General features: G+C 42.5%; 1 protein-coding gene across 4 annotated transcripts in view; it reads left to right on the forward strand.

Annotated features, from left to right (window-relative positions):
- Positions 1–4,480: 4,480 nt before the first annotated feature.
- Positions 4,481–20,889, forward strand: part of ERG (ETS transcription factor ERG) — a 111,093-nt gene continuing 94,684 nt past the window's right edge. For all 4 annotated transcript variants that reach the window (XM_035115090.2, XM_035115087.2, XM_035115089.2 and 1 more), the window contains exon 1: positions 4,481–4,572. The gene's annotated coding sequence lies outside the window, so the exon portion shown is untranslated. The remainder of the gene's footprint in view (positions 4,573–20,889) is intronic.

The following is a 20,889-nucleotide window of genomic DNA, read 5'->3' on the forward strand; positions in this document are numbered from 1 at the left end:
TTTTAAAAGGCCTTGTAAATTTCAGAATTTTGGATATTTCAAAGATGAAGCGGCTGTTCAATGAGGGCATGAGGACTGAAATTTGAAACAATTCACTGTGTTAAATAGAGCATTGATTCTATTATGAAGAGGGGGGGCAGGGGGGGAGCTCCTGTTTCTCATTCTATGAGTTCTTTGGGTGGATATTTTGTGCACTGATTTTATTGCTTATGGGCAAGTTCAATATGAATAAGTCGCATGGGCTCACCATGGTAAGTGCACACTAGGGAGGAAGTGATAGATTCTGTTTTATATAAGGTAGTTGAGAACGATTACATGCACTAATATACTTTAATCTACATAAACCATAAATCTAATATAAAGCAGACACCCCCAAAACAATTTTATTAACAGAAAGCAGGGCAAAACCTGAAAGTATATGATAATTTTCTACTTACCTTAAATCTTTGTCCAGAAAGAATAACCATAGCTGTTGATTAGATTGACATATAGAAAAATATATATAATATATGACATTCACAAGCAGTAAGTGTGATCTTTCTCTTTCTAGGGAACAGGCTGCCTCTGAGACTGCTTAACTACCCTGCATCAGCAAGGTGCCATTTGGAAGTTTAATCTGCCATATGTTGGAGTATGAGATTCATCGATTGCCACCACAACCTTTGGGGGCCTGTGAATGCATTTGCAAACTGGAGAAACTATTGTGGACACCAGTCTAATTTCAGCAGAGGAGAGGACCATGTGGGCACCAGGAAAAGCCTCTGGGCACTACGCTGGTGACCCCTGGCCTAACCTTAAGCTGGTGACCCCTGACCTAAACTTAAGCTGGCAAGACCTCCTACATCAGGACAGTTAAACCCATGGCAGTCAGAGGTGCTATGTCTCCCTTGCCAATACAGGCTCACTGTAACATCCAAGTAGGTCAACCAATGGTTCCAGAGAGCAATGAAAACAGAGCATTCAGAAGTCCAAATGGAAAGGCCAACAGTTACAGAGAGATCCCCTAATCTAGAATAGCTACTCACAAGCAACAGCAAGCCACCCAACAATGACACAAGCACAGGGACCAGATCCTGCTATGAATCCAGGTGCCGACTCTGACCCCACTCAGGTAACACCAAATTAGCCATTACATCGTGGGTTCATTCACCTGCTCACCTTCCAACATGATATATACTATCATCTGTCAGCAGTGCCTTTCTGCATTCAACACAGTACAAAGAGGTCTCTCTCTCTCTCTCTCTCTCTCTCTCTCTCTCTCTCTCTCTCTCTCTCTCTCTCTCTCTCTCTCTCTCTCTCTCTCTCCATGCACATACACACAGAGACGTAAATCTGAAATCAGAAAGGACAATATTCAGAAACCATTTCCACCTCCCAGAACCCTCTTTTGCTGATGTGACAGTGGCCATTCTCAGCCTACTGCACTAATAAGTCTTCAGTAGACTACCCATTAGAAACATTAGGTACTTTACTTGGCTTAAGGAAAATGGGATTGTTTTACAACATAATCTTATACAGTGTATACATGATAGCATGTATGCTTATTCATAAGTATCATTCAGCTCAACGGAGCTTATGCCCAAGAAAGATGATCACAGCCATTGTTTGCTTGCTTGCATTTTTTAGATGGTGTTATTTTATAATGGAAAGGCAAGACATAAGAGCCAAATAAATGTATTTTTAAAATACAGTATGTTGCATTTTCTGTTTTTGGTCTTTGGTTTTCATTGTGGTTTTATGTGGTTGAAGCTGCTTTGTGAGGGCTTGGACCTTACAGGGTTTTATTTTTTTATTAAAAAAACACACACCAAACAATTGAATATATAACACACTGATTATTATATTGTCAGGACAATCATCTAGCCTATGGCTGCAGTTCGGGCTGATTTCTACTTGGTGCCATTTAGGCTTGCATTGCTTGTAGTGCCTTCATATTTGAGCACCCCAGTGTATTGGTATGCCATCCACAAAATATCAACATAGAGCCTTCTAGGGCAACTTGATTTGGCTTTAAGGAAAGCTATCTGACAATTTGAAGGTTGTCATTATTCAGTGTCAAACACCTGTTCTTTCTATGTCACATATAAACTTGAGCTCATCTAGTGAACTTACCCTATTAGATTGGGAGAAAAAATGTGTGAAAAAAATATAAATCCTGCTTTTAGAACTGCTAGTGCATAAAGAAGATAACAAGGGCCAGACAAGCTGTGTACACTGGCGACCTGCTATAATATATACAGGATTCCCACCCACAGCCTTTTGTAGTATGGAAAATCGATGTGGAGAAATTTGCTCTTATTCAAATCCTTGCATGTTTCAGCACCATAGTGGCACACTAAATTGATCTTCCAGATGTTGCTGGTGCACATTGCACATTACAGGTGCTTCGGATCAACTCTGGTGCACAGTAAATACCGTAGCTAGCATATATGAGGAAGCTATATTGGGGCAAAATTGAGATCATTCATGTGGTTTGTCCTTTGTGAGACAAGGCTGTTGCCAGAAAGTAATACTGTCAATTGGTATAGGCAGAATTACTCAGAATTAGATCTGTTCTAGGGAGTGCCTAAAAATCACTACTTGTAGAGGCACTTAATCCCCCCACCCCTTTAGAAACAGGAAATGGAGCCCTGAAGGCTTTTGAACTAGAGAGAATGGGGAGGGGGTATACAGCCCTCTGCCTGACCCAGACTTGGGGGTCTATGTGTGCCTGCTTTTTTTTTTTTAAAGAAAACCTCTCTTTTTTCTGTTATTTTGGCAGACTTTTTGGAATGTCTGGGAGCTAAGGGCTTTGCTTCATGGAGCAGAATTCTGAAGCAAGAAAAAGAGAAAGTTATAGACTAAACCACAGAAATGTAAACATGTCTGCAGCTAAAATAACTCCACTTTCATTGAAAACACTCCTCGCTCACAATCAGACTTCTGTGTGCTATGCTCAATAAAAGTGCGTTAATAGCAACCAATTAATACATTATGTAACTCTGCTTTTTTATTCATTTTTTATTTTTTAAGAGAGCCCAAGACACTTTTAGCCGCTCGTTTTTTAATTAAGAGAGTACTCGAGTTTCTTCTTTGCTTGCTCGCCCTCGCGTCTGCCTGGACTGTCAGCTGGGATTCGTAGCAGAAGGAGGGGGAGAAAAAAGAAGAAGAAGAAGAAGGAAGGTAGCTTTCAGGGCTTCAGCCCAGGAGAAGCAACACATGAATGGGGTTTGGTGACGAAAACGGTCCTGAAAAGGGAAATGCGATGGCAACGATCGTGGGAGAAGAGGCATCACGGTAAGATCGCAGCCTGCACGGCTTTTCTTTCCCTAGTACTGGAGCTGATCTGGGAGTGGTGGTGGTTAAAATCGGACCGATCCCAGACGTTCTCACAGGGCACGATTGGCGCACTTAGTTGTTTACAACTCGAGCTTTCTCGGCGCGCTGCTGCATTTCCCTACCCTGCGTTGAACCCACGCTGAGATCTTTTCTGGACCTCAGGTCGTCGCTCCGGAGGCGTTTTCTGTCTAGGATCCGGCCGGGTCGTGTTTGAAAACCCTCCTCCAGCTGGATCTTCCTTAGCACGTTTACTCAGAAGTAAACCCCAAGAGCGCTCGGTCCCTCTTGAAGGGAGCATCTCTCAGCACCAAACGGTGCCCGGGCATCTTTTGCCTAGAACATTTAAAATCTATACAGCTCCTGCCCAGAACTCTGTAGCAAAAAACAAAACAAACAAACAAAAAACTCTAGGTTAGGTCCGTGGCTAGGCAGGGAGAAAGTTCTTCAAACTCTTGAAAAGTTGGCGCTTTCCCCTCTCGCCTCTCCATCTGAAGCCTTCTCTCTTCCAGTCACGTCGGTCCGTCCTTCCCACCGATGGAGCTTTAAAATCAATAACCATGGATGGTTGGCTATGGAGCGATCTCTGAGAGGGCGCGTGCTTTGTTTTTGAAGCGATCTTCCTGCCGTGGGCGACCTAAGGCGAACTGGGCCACGCCGCGCACCTTCCCCCCGTGGCGCCCTGTGCCGAGCGCGCTCTTCCCTCAGCCGCCTCCGCTCCCACGTGCGAGCCAAGGATCCCCTTCCCCTCTCGCCACAAAAATGGTGGGGACCGAGAGCCCCTCGCCGCTGGCGGGCGCGCGGCAAGCCACCTCCCACCGGAGCCCATGGCCAGAGTCCCGTGGATGTGGAGGGAGCCGCCGGCTCGCGCAGCCTACGCTAAGTCAACACAGGCGCCGCCGTCGCCTAGCGCGTGTGGCGCGCTCACTTCTGCCGCTTGCTTCTGCCTCAGGAAGCCTGACAGGCCGCCCTTGCTGAGGGAATCTGTCGGACCGCGGCGCTCGAGCGGGGGGGGGGGGGGAGGTGGGACGCTCGCCGAGCTATGATTGGAGGCTGCCGGCGGCTCTCTGAGGCCGGAGACGCCACACGGGGCTGAGCCCTGACGCGAGTCAGCGCGGCCGGGCGGAGTGGGGGGGGGGAGACGTCGTGAGAGGGGGGACGGGACTTCCCCAACTCCTCCGTCAGCCTTTCTTTCCCGCCAGTCCCGGTGCCGGACGCTGTTGCTGCGGGCGCGCTCCCTCCGCTTCGGGGCGGGAGGTAAGTTCTTTCCCGTGTGGGGAGCGAGCGAGTGGCCGTAGGTAGGTGGCGGGAGAGAGGAAGGGAGTGGGCGCCTGCGCAAGGCTAAAGCGAAGTGTGAGGGCGGGGGGGGGGGTAGGGTGGCTGCGCTCGGCGGGCAACTTCTGGGCGCGCTTCCTCGGCTCGCCAGCCGCCCTCGGCTGCCGCCGCCGCCTCCGCAATGGGAGGAAGGAAGAAGCTCAGCGGGCACCTCGGACGCCCCGCCGACCCAGTCCAGCCTCGGAGCGCCAAGGCTGGAGGTGGCTGGAGTGCCTCGACGGCGGCGACTGTCTTCGAGGCACGGAGATGTCAGTCTAGGATAGCTCAGTCGGTCGAGCTTGAGACTCTTAATCTTGGGGTCGCGGGTTCGAGCCCCACGTTGAACAAGAAGGATTCCTGCATTGCAGGCAGATGACCCTCGTGGTCCCTTCCAACTCTACGATTTTTGGCTGGCTGGGTTCCTGCTTGGACCTTTCCCGATGAGTCGGAGGGTTTGTCTTTATTTGAGGAGGGGGAAGGGAGAGGAGCTCTGCACATGCTCAGAAGTACCCCGGACGCTTATTTCTTCACAGACTGTATTAGCACTGAAAAGAACCAGGACAGTTTTGTGGCTTCTTGAAATCCTAGCACGATTCTGAATGGGGTTGTGTCCTGCAATCCCCTTCCTCAGATGCATCTGAAAGGAGGGCCTGGAGCTCAGCCCCAACGCAGTGTAGGGACCTGCTTTTGGCTTCCAGAGATTTTCTGGAATACTGAATTCCGAATATATGAAGAAGTGTGCATGCACATGAAAGCTCATACCAATGACAAACTTAGTTGGTCTCTAAGGTGCTACTGGAAGGAATTTATTTATTTTGTTTCAACTACGGCAGACCAACACAGCTACCTACCTGTAACCCGAATATAGCAAGGCATCTTTCAGGATGCGCGCGCGCGTGTGTAGCTCTTGCCCTAGATGCAGGACCCGAAGGGAAGAGGCAGGCTCTGGGGCAAGAGAAGGAAAGAACAGGACAGGGGCAGCATTGTGGTCTGGCAGAAGGTCCTGGTGGTCTCACAGCTCAAGGAATATAGGAGACAATACTTTTTGTGTGTGCTACTGTGCTGAATCCTAAAAGCAGTTGCTAGCTGCCTCTGAGGACATACTTGGATGGCTTGTGCTCTTCTTCTGTAGGACAAAATTAAGCATGACCACATGTTGTTGTTGTTTTAACCATACCTTCTCCTCTGCCCTTTCTCTCTTGGTAGTGCCGCTTGCTGAAGTACTTCTTAAAAGTTACCTGCAGAAGTCAGACTTAAAAAAAAATCATCTGAATGTAGTTAAGCCAAAAGGCACTGTACACATGTTTGGGCAACATCCAAGGCAGCTGTGAAAAACACACAGTTTACACATTCATTTTGCCACATGTGAAGTGCTAAAGAACATCCTGCACTTTTGAAGTTACTACCTGGTTTTTCTTATTAGTTCCCTCTGTGCCCCAATCTCACCCCCTTTTCCCTCAGCCATAATTTTTTTTCTTGGCTTGGCTCTACCTTCCTCTAAACTAATTCTTAAAAGTTTATTTGATGCTAAAGTGGAGAATGCTGTATGATATTGAGGATACTTACATTTACTTGCCTTAGTTCTTAAAACAGTATTTTTATTTTTTTCAGTTCTACATTTTGCTTATTTTATTTTCAGGATGGCTGCTGCATTTGAAACTACATATTCGGTCAGGATCTTTTGTCACTTAGGTCTGAATGAGTCAAATTAATCATTTACATTTAAATTCATTCATTTCAGTTATTTCATTTCAGACCCACCGCCACTCTTACTCCCCTTCTGCATCTCTCATATTGTACATAATAAACGCATACATGCACACACACTTTGTAGGTAACTACAAGACATCATTCAATTAACGGATACAATGGTGCCTTTTAAAATCTGCACAACCCCCTGTCCAAGGTAAAAAGACTCTTAGTTTTGTTCTCCAGCTTTTAAGTGTTTGAAGTAATATAATGAATAAGGGTCAGATTTGGGTTTGGTAAAAGGCTCAGATTTGGTTTCGCAAATGGCACACTCAGATACAGGAAATTAATTTCTGTGATCAGGTGATTGTCAAGTAAATATAAATCATTTTATCAGATGCTCTCAGTATGTGGTAAAATAAGCAAAGGCTCCTCTCTATTCATGATTGTATTAACTAGGAACCCCAAGTACTGTAATTGCTGTGTTTAAAACGAAAAAATAATAATTCTGGTTTAAATAGCATTCTGTGGAGTTAACAAAACCTTCAGTGTCGGAATAGTGGTTTGTGTGCTGCATTGTTTTCATGTAGTTTGGAGCCCCACCAGGGAAAGTGGAACAGTTAGGTCTATAGACTGCACATGGAGAACTGTCACATTCCTGAGTTTTAACCCTATAAGCACACATATATGGTTTGTTTGAAGCAACAGACAAAGAGCGCTTTGAGTTCAGATAAAGAACCAACCCTAAACTCCATTAAGATGTTTTTACCTGGTTTGTGAATATACTGTTATTAACTTAGGTGCAATTATGTTTTGCTTTAGAATCCATCTTATCATTGGCACGACATGATACAAAGATTATTATTTTTTTGACATCTTTGTGCATTTAAAAGAAATGAATGTAGCGGTTACTAGCTAGCTAATACTTTAAAACATGACAATTCTTTTATTGTCATAATAGGCAGTAATGGGCAGCAAGGTAGCATTGTTTGGGTCACTTTATTTAAACTCAGTGTGGGAAAATATACTTATGAAGGATTCATTGAATGGGGGAAAAGTTCAAATAGTATTTCATAGATTACGTTGAATAGCTCTTTGCTCCCCCAAATCAAACAAATTCCATAGTATTGCAAGAACTGTATGAATGATCTGTCATGGTTAGTTTTATACATAATTAGCTATTTATCTGAGGGTTTTGCTGTTTTTCAAGGTACTCAGTTTTGTTATTTTTTGCTGTCTTGTTTAATCACTTTGGACCTTAATATATTTCTTTATATATCTTTAGCAGGATTTCAGTTCTTTCCTGTGTTGAAACACTGTGAGAAGAGTTTGTATTTATTTTTTTTAATGGTTAAATATAACTGCAGATCAGTGACATGTTATAAAAGCAAAATACATACTGTATAGACACAAAGTTTGCCATTAATATTGTTGTTGGAAATATGTTACTTTATCTTAGCAGTGGGAAAAAGTCAATCAGTATTATAAATAAATAAATAAAAAATAAATAAAAAATAAATAAATGCACATTCAGACTTTGCTTCTTATTAGCTTCATTTTAATCAGAGTGATCTCCTGTGATAGTGATTATGACATTGTTCTATGAAATCTGTGCGTATCCTTTACCAATCAATTGAAACTTGCCACAGTTAAAGATTTATTTGTTTTACTGTAGCACTGTATTTTAACTGATAAAAAGTAACACTCACAGCACAGTCCTATATATGTCCTATTGTACATGTCTACCCAGAAGAGGTACTGTATAAGATTGCAGTCTTACAACCCAAACCTAAGCATGTCTGTTCAGAAGTAAGTCCTGCTAAATTCAATGGGACTTACTCTTGGGTAAACTGGTTTTGGATTGCATCCTAAATTTGTTGACATTCTGAATGCATCCCGAAAAAGAAATGCAATATGTTTACATCATTAATTGAGTTAACTGAGAGTTTTCTCTTTCTGTAGAAGCGTGTATATATAAATAATGTATTGATAGCACCTCATTTTTCAAGTAATCTACATTTGTAGCCTAACGGGTTTGAATTAGAAATCTGGAAAATATATAGTAGATGAGGCAGTCGACAAAAGCTATAATTAACTTTTAAAATTTAAAATAGGGTTTTGCACTTGACCAGTCAATAATGATTTGCTCACTTGGTCAAATCTGGTGAAATAATGGTCACGTATTTGTGTTATGAGAGTTACAAAGAAAATAATCAACAGGTTTTCTACATGCACAGATTACAGAAAGCAAATTAGATAGGTAATTAGAAATTACTGTTAAATTAATTTGAAAAAGTTGAAATGAATTATTTTATTATAAATTTATTCTGCTCTTCCTGCAACCCCCTCAGGGTGGCATACATCACCCACCCCACAATGACCATGTGAGACTTACAGTGGTACCTTTGGTTAAGAACTTACCTGTAATTTGTTCCAGAGGTCCGTTCTTAACCTGAAACTGTTCTTAACCTGAAGCACCACTTTAGCTAATGGGGCCTCCTGCTGCCGCTGGGCCGCTGGAGCACGATTTCTGTTCTCATCCTGAAGCAAAGTTCTTAACCTGAGGTACTATTTCTGGGTTAGCGGAGTTTGTAACCTGAAGCATTTGTAACCTGGAGCGTTTGTAACCTGAGGTATTAGGCTGAGAGTTTGTGACTAGTCCAATTTCACCTAATGCGTTTCGTGGCTAATTAAGGTTTAGAACCTGGTCTTTCTAGGCTTGGTCTGGAATATTGTTCATTAGACAGTGATGTTTGCCAGTGACGACTTTTTGTGTTCCTTTCTGGAGGTGCCTTTCAGGTAGCCCAGGGATGGGGGGAACTTGTGCCTCCCTCCATATGTTGTTAGATTCCAACTTCTGTGGCCAATGTTCAGGGGTGATGATGGGTGCTGTAGACCATCAACAACTGCAAATCCACAGCTCTCCCACCCCTTATTTAGGCAATGGAAGAAACATTTCTGTGCTACTAACTTTGCACTTTGTTGTAGCAGGGCCTTGGTATAAGCTGCCTTCACCCCTGCCTTTACTAAAAGATAAAACCATCATGGAAGTTAGCTTCCACCTATGGTGTAGATTCTACACAGTAGCATTCTTGCAAGTTATACAGTATTTGATGGTTGTCCAATATTTTCAATTGACCAGTCAACGGCTACCATGCTAACCCTACTTTAAAAAACTATACTCCCAAAATGCAAAAGAAAACTAGAGTTTTGCTGAGTGCACGCCCACCCCACCCCGATTTTGTTGTCCTGGTCAGGGAATGCAAAAGGGGGGGGGGAGATTTCAGAGGTTTTTAAGGGGGACAAAATGTGGGTCTTACAGGCAATGGCAGCAATAGCTCTTCTTAGTGGTAGCTGCTGGCTGCCAGCTTCCATCTTGGAAAATAATAGTAGCTACCACCCAGCAGCAACTGGGGAAAGTTATTCATGCTGCCACAAATCTGACAGCAGCAGCAGAAGCACATTTGTTGCTGAAAGTTTTCATCGGATAAATTTTGCTTCATCCGTATGAAGGGGGGAAAGGGTATTTTAGTTGACGCTGTTGATCTCTTTTTTGTTATTTGCATGTCAAAATTAATGGTTACTGATCACCTTTCAGAGATGAGCATATATGCACAATTCCCTAATAATGAAGAATAAATGCAGGTTAAGAACCTTGCTCCATCGTATTATGATCCTCAAACTATAGAGTAGCACCTCCAACCCTCTTGGATCTGTGTAGTAGGTTAACGGTCAGAAACCTTGACCATGCAGCAGACCATGGACATTCATGTGGCTTTTTTTTTTTGAAATTGCATATATGGCATTATCTGCAATATTGGACACAATAGGCCAAATCCAGCTTCCTCCTAATCCTTTAGTATATGCCTCATTGACCTCAATGGTTTAGTTCCACAGTGTAGATTTTTATACCATGCAGTTTATGGAATTCTTCACATCTGCTTAATTCAAGTAGGTTTTAGCGTTCATAAAATAAACACTGGCAGGATATTCCTACCATGTAGTATAAAGATATTTGTCCATAACTTGAGAGTTCATTCAGTGATGCTTTAATTCTATGATAATTTATTCTGTGGTTTACCTTTATATCAGGGAAATTATACTGGGTGCAGAGCCACTCTGGTGACCCTATCTTACTGTAGCTCCAATTCTAGATACCTAAGAAAGGCAGAGCAATTCAGTGATGCACATCAAAAACTCCCTAGAAGTTCTCTTTGTGTGCTGCCCATGAACTCATATTTCATTTGGCATTCTGTGAAAAGGCAGAAAAGAACAAAATTTAATAAGTTACTGGTAGCATAGTAAGACTATTGTAGGTATAGTGTTGGCAGCCTAAAATTACTTGGCTAAATATACATGCAAGTTAAAAAGCAGGGAATTGGGTGGGGGTGGGGAAATGAAAGGGCATATATCTAAATAGGGTTTTCTGGATGTATTTGTTGTGAGCTGCATTTTAACTTCTTCTATTTATACTTTTGTAGTGGTATGTATGTGTATAACCTGGAAAGTTTGATTGAATACAAGAAATAGTAATTTGACAATGAAAGCCGGGGGGAGGGGTTCATCTCTGGACTCAAGTTTGTTCTGAGAGCCAATTGTCACAAATGTGTACTTATAATGAAAAATAAAATATCCCCTTGGGTCTGGCATTTTTCACATTGACCGGAGAACTAAAAGGATACTTGATCTAGAATAAACATGAGTGGCTTTGCCAAAGGTTTGGGCCCCATACCATATCTGAATGAAGGCAACCCCCCCCCCCCCCAATTAATTTCAGTGGAATTTCCTCTGTTTGGGATTGTGCCCTAAAGGGTCCCCCCTCCAAAAAAAAAAAAAAAAAAGAGAGAGAGCCTTATATTATTACCACATTTTCTGTGTCAGTGTTTTTCTTCTTCTTTTTAAAGTGGATATTTGTTACTGGAAATATGTTGCATTTGAATTCTGCTTGTATCAGATAGATCTCTTTCTCAGCATAACCTGATTCCAAGAAGAAAACCCCTCAAGCTTATGGCCCCGATCCAGAGCACCAGGCAGCGAGCTCTGCATGCACAACAGGGCTTTTGAGTTTGTTCTTTCTGACAACGCACCCTCCCCCCCCCCGTGGCACCTGACAAGCTGGTCCTGAAAACTCAGGGAACTTCAGAAGTGTCCTTTGAGACACAGGCCAAGGAACTGCTGTAGGGGGTTGTGGGGGGTGGGGTGGACTGAGGGGTGGTGACAAACTCCAACACACTCTTTAAAAAGGGCTTCCAGGGTAGAAGCCTTGCTAGTTCTGTTGTACAAAACTGAACTCTTTATTTTATATGATGCATATAAGTGGGTTCCTTCAGATTTATGAGACACTCTTTGTGTAAGGAAATTTTTCCACCTGTACATTGCTTGTGTACTTACAGCTTTAGCACAACAACTAAAGACTGCAATCCGAAATGCATTTAATAGGGAGTGAGCACCATTGAACACAGGAGGACCTACACTTCTGAGCAAGTATGCATAGAATTGCATTGCTAAGCAAACTGCTGAAAGGCAAACCATGGAACACTGATGCAGGTGATGAACCCCCAGACTTTTCAATAACATTTTGAATCCCTGCACATTAGAACTAGCTTCCTCAGGTCAGGCTTACGATTAATCAAGCTCTTGTAGGCTTCATCAGCCACATATCTTTCAGTCTGCCCCAAACACTTTTAGGTGCTCTGCATCTCAGTGTATCTGGCCATTGGAAATAGGTACCGGTATTTAAATCTGGATTATATGGATCTGGATGGAACATAGCTAACCCATTTTTTAAATAAAAAAATAGTTGCTCCATGTACCATCTATTATTAATTAAATAATTAATTATATTTGTAGACCTGCCCATATAGTGATCCCAGAGCAGTTTCCAGAATATTATAAAATAAACAACAGTTACATTTAAAACTATTTGAAAGAGTTGCCAGAATTTTCTTTCCAAAAATACTGGGTAGAACTGTGGGCAGAACAAAGACAAAACCTTGCAGGGCAGAGACTGAACATGGGTTTGATAGCAGAAAATCTTGGTCAAACTAGATCAGATGTTTAGACCCTTCAGAAAAACGACAAGGATCATTTAAAAAAAAGTTTTGGGGAGACAGGAAGCACATCTGCTGAATATTTATTAGTTTCTTTCAAGTGTTCCTGAAAATAGATAGCTGCAACCCATGGCTTGCTTGAATAGAATAATCTTTGGAAGGTCAGCAATGCTTGAAGGACAGCAATGGACAGTTGGAGTGAAGCTGTGGTGCTACTGTCAAGAATTTCCTTTTCTGATCTTTATGAAATAGCAACTTATAAGGCACTTTTGTTGAACTCATAATAGAGACAAACTGTTGGTTTAAAGGTTTATGAATGGGACAGTTCTCCATAGGTACAAATGTTATTCAGGATTGCAGGGTGCTGCATATGTACTGGTCAGGTCTTGTGACCTAAAGGTCTGTATCAAATGCTGGAATTTCCGTGCAGCCAATCAAACGTCTTCCTGTTCTATTCTCTTCAGTCCCCCTATGCCCTCAAAAACAGTTCTTGAGAGTTGAGAGATGCTCTAGAGCAGAGTGCATGAGTGAGTGCTTGTGTATGTTGTTGTTGTTGTTATTATTTATTGAATTTATATATCGCCCTATACCCGGAGGTCTCAGGGTGGTTCACAGAATAAAATGTGTGTGTATTGGGCGGGGACTGGGAGGGGGGGGTGAAAGAGAAACTGGAAGATCCATTGCACCAGCAAAAACCACTGGTGCAGCATTGGGTATAAACCAATGTGTTTCATTACAATGTACAGAGCAGTTTCAAAATCCGAAGCAACTGAACTTAAAATAATGGCGTGCTTTCTTAAAAGGGCTTATTTCTTATTTGTGGCTGTGTGTCAGTTGGCTTAATTGGCTTAAAACATAGCTACATCATTCCTTTTCTCAAATCAGATTGATGCTGTTTTGGGGGGAAATTCATCAAAATACAGTATTTCCTAAGAAATGACAGGTATAGATATAGGACAGGTATGGATTGTGGCAAATGTTGTGGGTACACTGTTTTCCACACCAGTGGTGGGACTGCACTGTGCACAGCCCCAGACTGGTCAGAGCTGTGCCTCTAGTTTATCTTTCAGGGTTTCATTTGGTTGGTTCAAAAAACTTAATTCTTGAGTTCAAAATCAGATAAAGGAGAACTACTACAATGTTTTTTTTAAAATGAAGCCAATAGCTCTTTTATGCACATTCATCCTGTCTTCAGCAAGGGACAGAAGTAGCAGAAGTAGCTTCCAGGTTTGGGATTCCCTTCCTAGATTGAAACTGCAGGCTGGATTTGGATGTGCACCTGGATATTCACATAGTGATGTGCATTTTAATGCAAGGTGTCCTGTGTAACGAGGCCTCGTTTCATAAAATGATAGAATTGCAGAGCTGAAAGTGATTCCAAGGGTTATCTAGTAAAGTTCAACCGCCTGCACTACAGGAATCCTGCCCACAGTGTTGTATCTTCAGTATAGGTCTTCAGTATGGGAGGTTGTATTACCCATGAGATTCTGTGGAGCATGTTTCTCACGTAAAGAAATAAATACAGTGATGTTGTCCATGGCCATGATGTGGTCATTTAGTCTTGTGCCCCAGCTGAGTATCCCCTCAGCAGAGCCCATGTTCCTTTCTTAACCAGCATTGGCAAATAAAATGGAAATTGCAGTGACTTGACTATATATACCCTGTTTCTCCTAAAATAAGACATACCCATAAAATAAGCCATAGCAGGATTTCTAAGCATTTGCACAATATAAGCCATACCCCGAAAATAAGACATAGTGATAGGCGCCCCTACTGGAGGGCCCCAGGGAAGAGGCAAGGCTGGACGTGTAATAAAAAATAAGACATCCCCTGAAAATAAGCCACTGTGGGGGGTTTTTAAGAAAAAATAAATATAAGACGGTGTCTTATTTTCGGAGAAACATGGATACACAATATACACTAGCAGATATTGCTTAGTAATACTAGTTTTGAAGTATTTAGAAACTTACCATTTTATCTAATGCAGCAATTGCATTTAATTATTCAGTAGAAGCAGTATGCATAGTGCATTGCCACCATTCAGACCTTTGTGAAATATGTCTTGTGAAATACCACAGCGGGGTAAGTGATGGGCCAGTGCTATGATCGATAAATAACTGAGCATCATTCACCTGCCATTTTGTGTGTTTCAAACACCACTGAGCCAGTTGCTTATGTGGTCAATATAGTTTTACTATGCTACCACTGGTGAAATGAAGAACAATAGTAGGCAAAAATTATGGAAAAAAACAGCTCTATTTTAATATAAAAAAAGGAGAGAAATAGGCACACTTATGCAGGAAGCACAACCAACATGCCATAAGTTCAACTTGGATGATCTAAGTTGTTTATTACAACACAAGTTTTTGAAGGCAGAAGCACACTTCATGAAAATCATGAGGTTGACGAAAGTGTGTGTGTCTGTGTATGGTGGTATTCAGCTAAGTTTTACTCAAAGTAGACCTTTTAAAATTAATGGATCTAACATAGTCATGTTCATTCATTTCAGTTTGTCTGCTTTGCGTAAAACTTAGTTGCATACCACTGTATTTAAAAAGCCTGCTATTTTGCAGAGAATTTGTAATGGCAGATGACTTTGTGGCCTTATTCAGGCCCACTTGTTTTACTGCTGCTGATTATATTGCTTTATTTAGCTTTTACACATATTTTTAATATTGATGTTCAGGGCCGTTTTAAGCATATTGGGCACCCGGGCGCCGTGGTGCGAAGATCGCTCCGGAGCCTGGGCGCCCTGTTTCCCACCGCGGCTGTCTGGCAGGCGCAGCCGCGCGGCGCCCCCCTGGCGGCCCTGTGCCACCCAGCCTTGCCTTAGAGCCGGCCCTGTTGATGTTATGTTGCCTTGCAGATGTAACTATATCAAATAGAAACAAACTATTATATGTATGGATATAGGTACAGAGGTGTGTGTGGGGGGGAGACCAAATTAATAAAGTGAGACCTAAAAGATAACAGAAATGCAAAGAATATATCCTGCTTTCTGAGGTGTGAGACATGGAGTAGGTGTCTCTCAGTGATTTCCCTGTAATAATTTTTTTTTGTCCAGGTCTCTCTCTCATAAAAGGGTGATTTATTTAGTTAGCTGCCTTGCAAACGCAAACTGGGAATCGAATGCCGAGTTGTGTGCTTTTTGGCTCATGCAACATCACCGGGAGTAAAGATTTTGCAACAGCAACTTAGCTAACAAGTCTCTTGATGATGCGTTAGACTGAATAGAGGCCATCCAGCTCTCTCTCTCTCTCTCTCTCTCTCCTGTTTTGGTACTGCAGGGCTAAAAAGGAATGAAAAGTAATAAAGACCTATTTTGAGCACTAAAATAAGCAGACATGACTCAGAATACTTGCAGTGAATAGAGTGGTGAAGTAAAAAGGTGCCATTTTTACACAGTCATTTTTCTGACCATAATGGCCTTTTAAACTCTTACTAAAATAGCATATTTGCTCAGGCACTTTTCTTGGAAAACTGAGTAAAACGGAAGGGGAAAACCTTGCAGGATCTGAGCATTTTATTTTCAAAGTTTGATACAAGTTGTGCAAAAGAGACCAATTTGGGGTGTGAGTGTGTCAATTTGAGTACCCTTGACAAAATTAATATTTCCTTTGTATCTATTTTGGGCAACAGTAGTTAGATTTGGAATTGTTCACTGAATTCCATCTGCATTCCATGCCCCATATGGAAAAGAGAGTATACAGTGGCCATGATATGAAATTGAAAATATGCAGTGACTTGGTCTAATTTTAGCATTAATTGGGAAGTGCAGAGCAGAATCCATATGCACAAACTTTGAGGAAATGGCACCCCATGACTTGATGCAACCAATCATGATGCTTGATTAAAGGAACCTTCGAGACATCGAGACCTCTCCCATCTTGAAGGAGCAAACACCCCCTTCCATCACAGGTCTTCATTAGCACTGGCACAACAGGCCTTGAAGGACTGGTAAGGAGGCACTGCATTTGGTGTCAGTGCTTAGGAATTTCTAACAATTCATTCTAATGCAGACCAGAAAATTCCACTTTGGGTGGATTTTTTCTCTACAGGTGGATAGCTCAATGAAAACATTGATCCAGGCTGCATTCAGACAGCACTTTATCCTGTCTTCCTGATGTTTCTTTGCCTAATTTTTTTTTTGTATCTTATGTGATCTTTCACAGGACATAACAGCCACTTCTGGAAATCTAGTGGAAGTTTAGTACTCATTTCCATGTTGGTTGTTTCCAGAAAAAATCCACTTGCAGCCCCATTAACTCAGAAAATTGTGGGAGTTTTGTTCTATAATTTCCCCACAGTTTTCATTATCACACCATCACTGCTCACATGATGACATTTGGAGTGGTATCCCAGCATGCAGTTCTTTCCCACTGCTGAAAATTTAGTGTGACATGGGGTGGGTGGGACTCTTGTTATCATCTATCCTCTTGCTTTTATGACTTGGTTTGTTCACTGCTAGATTGTTGGTCACTGTTATGAGGTGGACTTCAAGTTCTACATTTGGATTTGATCTTGTGCTGCATTTCCCAAGCATCAACTTTCTGCCAGTGTCATGATAGTACCTTAACCATTTTTCTAGCCATACCTGTTAAAGGGGTATACAACCATGCTACAAATATAGACATGTTTCTAGCTCCCTCTGCAGCAATAATAATAATAATAATAATAATAATAATAATAATAATAATAATAATAATTTATTTATACCCTACCCATCCGAGTGGGTTTCCTCAGCCACTCTGGGCGGCTCCCAACAGATTAAAAACAGAACAAAACATCAAATATTAAAAACTTCCCTAAACAGGGCTGCCTTCAGATGTCTTCTAAAAGTCAGATAGTTGTTTATTTCCTTGGCATCTGATGAGAGGGCATTCCACAGGGCGGCACCACTACCAAGAAGGCCCTCTGCCTGGTTCCCTGTAACCTCACATCTCACAGCGAGGGAACTGCCAGAAGGCCCTCAGAGCTGGACCTCAGTATCCGGGCAGAATGATGGGGGTGGAGCTGCTCCTTAAGGTATACTGGGCCAAGGCCGTTTAGGGCTTTAAAGGTCAGCACCAACACTTTGAATTGTGCTCGGAAACGTACTAGGAGTCAATGTAGGTCTTTCAGGACTAGTGTTATATGGTCTCAGCAGCCACTTCCAGTCACCAGTCTAGCTGCCACATTCTGTATTAGTTGTAGTTTCCGGGTCACCTTCAAAGGTAGTCCCATGTAGAGCGCATTGCAGTAGTCCAAGCGGGAGATAACTAGAACATGCACCACTCTGGCGAGGCAGTCCACAGGCAGGTTGGGTCTCAGCCTGTGTACCAGATGGAGCTGGTAGACAGCTGCCCTGGACATAGAATTGACCTGCGCCTCCATGGACAGCTGTGAGTCCAAAATGACTCCCAGAGTCCCAGGCTGTGCAACCCCCTCCATGTAAAGCATGAGTCAAGTTTATGAAGGGTGAACTCCTATACACCTGATTTCTGTTACTTACAAGTATGATTTTGGCTTAGCTTCTGCTGGATATCCAGCCTAGAATTATAAAGTAGATTTATGTGTGTGTGTGTTGCAAGATGTTTCAATATACTGGATATAGCAATATAACATTTGCTAGTGTTATGGTCTGTTCTGGAAGCACCTTCAACAATGTTGGTGTCTTTAAGAGTGAGAGCTGAGACTTGCAATTGACATGCTTATGTGATATGTTTAGTGTAACTCAACTCTACGTGGGGCTGCCCTTGAAACTGACCCAGAAACTTCAGAGGGTGCAGAATGCCGCGGTGAGACTAATCACAGGGTCCTCGCCATGGGAGCACATTCATCCGGTGCTATACCAGCTGCACTGGCTCCCGGTGTGGAGCACAGGATCAAGTTTAAGGTGCTGGTTTAAACCTTTAAAGCCCTATACGGCCTAGGACCCTTGTTCCTATGGGACCGCCTCTCCTGGTATGCCCCATGGAGGACCTTAAGGTCTGCAAATAATAACACCCTGAAGATCCCAGGCCCCAGGGAGATTAGGCTGGCCTCGACCAGAGCCAGGGCTTTTTTGGCCGTGACCCTGGCCTGGTGGAATGGTCTCTCACAAGAGACCAGGGCCCTGCAGGATTTGACATCTTTCCACAGGGCCTGCAAGAGGGAGCTGTTCCGCCAGGCCTTTGGTTGTGGTTCAGTCTGATTCTTTTCTTTCTGTATAACAACAAGCATTAAAGAGGCCTCCTAGCCCACTCACAGGTCCTTTATAAGACCAGCAGTAACAGTTGGCCCTGGAGAATATTGACCACTCTCAATTTTACCCGTGGACTGCCATCTGTCCAGATTTTAATTTGCTCTTAATATATCTTAATTTTAAGATATATTTTAATTAATTGATTGCCTGTTTTTATGTTCTTATGTTCTTTGTATACTGTAAAATAAAAAAATTCCTTCAGTAGCACCTTAAAGACCAACTAAGTTTTTATTTTGGTATGAGCTTTCGTGTGCATGCACACTTCTTCAGATACAGTGAAATGATACTGTGTATACTTTGTATACTGTGTTAGTTTCCCGGCTCTGGCTGGGGAGGGTGGGGTACAAATAAAAATTAATTAGTTTTATTATTATATTATTAGTGCTGCCACTTTAAATTCCAAATGTGAAAGTCTTAATGTTTGAGTGATCTCCCTACATAAAAACTTCATACACATATAAGACCAGCATGCCAGGGTAAAACCTAACCCAGTACCATCTTCCCTGACATGCCTGTTTTGGATATGGAAGGAGCTTAATTAACCAACTAAATAATTGGAGGAGCATTCAAACACAGAGTGAAGCAATACAGTCCATCAACAAATAGAGGAATACTTTCACAGAGTCTACCTAAAATGCTCAGTGTGATCTCTGGTGGATGGGAAGGATGAGGCAGCAGTACTGCAGCACATTCTATGTATTCCACGTGGCTGCTGTCTCATTTAAATGCACTTCTGTGTGTGCCTGCTCATACATGTGCAGTGTTGGCAGTGGTAGTGGCTGGCACAGAGGGCTGGTGTGCACTCCTAAGAGCTGTATGACTACCACTTACCAATACGGTGTGTGGATGCAGCAGAATGGTGGTGCAGTCAGGACTATGCAGGCACACAGCCGGGGAATACTCCACATGTGCACCCACACAGCCACAACCTTGCCACTGCTCTCCTTACAATGCTGCTTGCCATAATGATCTGAGGGCAGGATAGGGCTGTGGCAAGGTTGTAGCTATGTGGGTTCACTGGCGGGAGCATCAGATTGGCTCTGCTGGTGTGTCCACACAGCTCTAACCATGCCACTAACCTCCCCTGCTTGTCCTGGTAAGCAGCAGCTGTTCTGCCCCACCACACTGGCCACTCCTGGTAGCAAGCTTTCTATACTATAGATGGCTTAACACACTAGATGCATATGGGCTAACATACCCTTCTGCCAGTGCTAGGCATTGTATTCTTAGTTATATTGTCCCTTAGTCTCTGCATTTAGAACTGTTTTAAATTTCCCTTTGTAGATCTGATAGGCCACAGAGCTTTCTATTATTATGAATCTGTTGGTTGTGCCTGTCTGGTACATCTAATGGTGTTTAGACCTCTTCTCTTCAGAAGAAAATAATAACCCACTTGGCCTTGTACTCTGCCACTCCCAAGTTGTAGCTTGAAGGGCTTGACTTTGCATTGTCTTTTCCCTTTGTCCATACCTTCTCTTTTATCTTAGTTAGTGTTGTGATGTGGGGTTCGTGATTTCAGCTCTCTTGACATAATATGCTGGAGAGAGTTCTCTAGTAACACTTCTTTATTAAAGCAAACAAGACTAAGCTCTGAGGAGAGGAAAGCTACATTTATAGGGACGGGGAACTAGCTAGAAAGGGATACATTTTGGAGGGAACAATATCAGGCAATCACAGTGCTGCCTTTTGGAGGAAACCAATAAGACAGAGGATCCAAATACAGCAGCTTGAAATGAACCAATAGTAGCTGTACCTTCTGGAACCAAAAGGCAGTTACTTTACCCTAGTGCAAATACATACAATAGTAATACAGATATAAAATCCTTTGACTCAATACACAACAGCCTTCTCTTAATCCTTCTACAGCTAATATTTTATCACCTGCATTGATGTGCCACTTGCTATTCGAGTTGTGCTTGTTATTGCTAAAGTTGAAGATTAGTTTACCTGAAAATGTGGCCTTGGTGTGAGTTTAGCTGACTAGATGGACTTAAAACCTAAGGGATTTTGAGACCAGAACACACATTGAAGGTGCCTTCAAACAAGACAGTGGGCATGTGGAATGTTTATACCTGCAGGGCAACAGGTTGCAGAAAACTGGATAAATGCTTTGATGTGGCCAGAAAAGAAAGAGATGGAAAGAGACTGACCTTCCATGACCATTTCCATATTTCTCTTATTTTATAAGCACACATAGAAACTTTCTTTTCCCCATTTTTCTAGCAGCAGAATGGGAACAGAATCTGTAGAGCTACTCAGCAGGTTAAATGGATATCATGCTATGTATATAGCTAAAGG

The sequence above is a fragment of the Zootoca vivipara genome, chromosome 4 (assembly GCF_963506605.1).
Source record: "Zootoca vivipara chromosome 4, rZooViv1.1, whole genome shotgun sequence".
Classification (NCBI taxonomy): domain Eukaryota; kingdom Metazoa; phylum Chordata; class Lepidosauria; order Squamata; family Lacertidae; genus Zootoca; species Zootoca vivipara.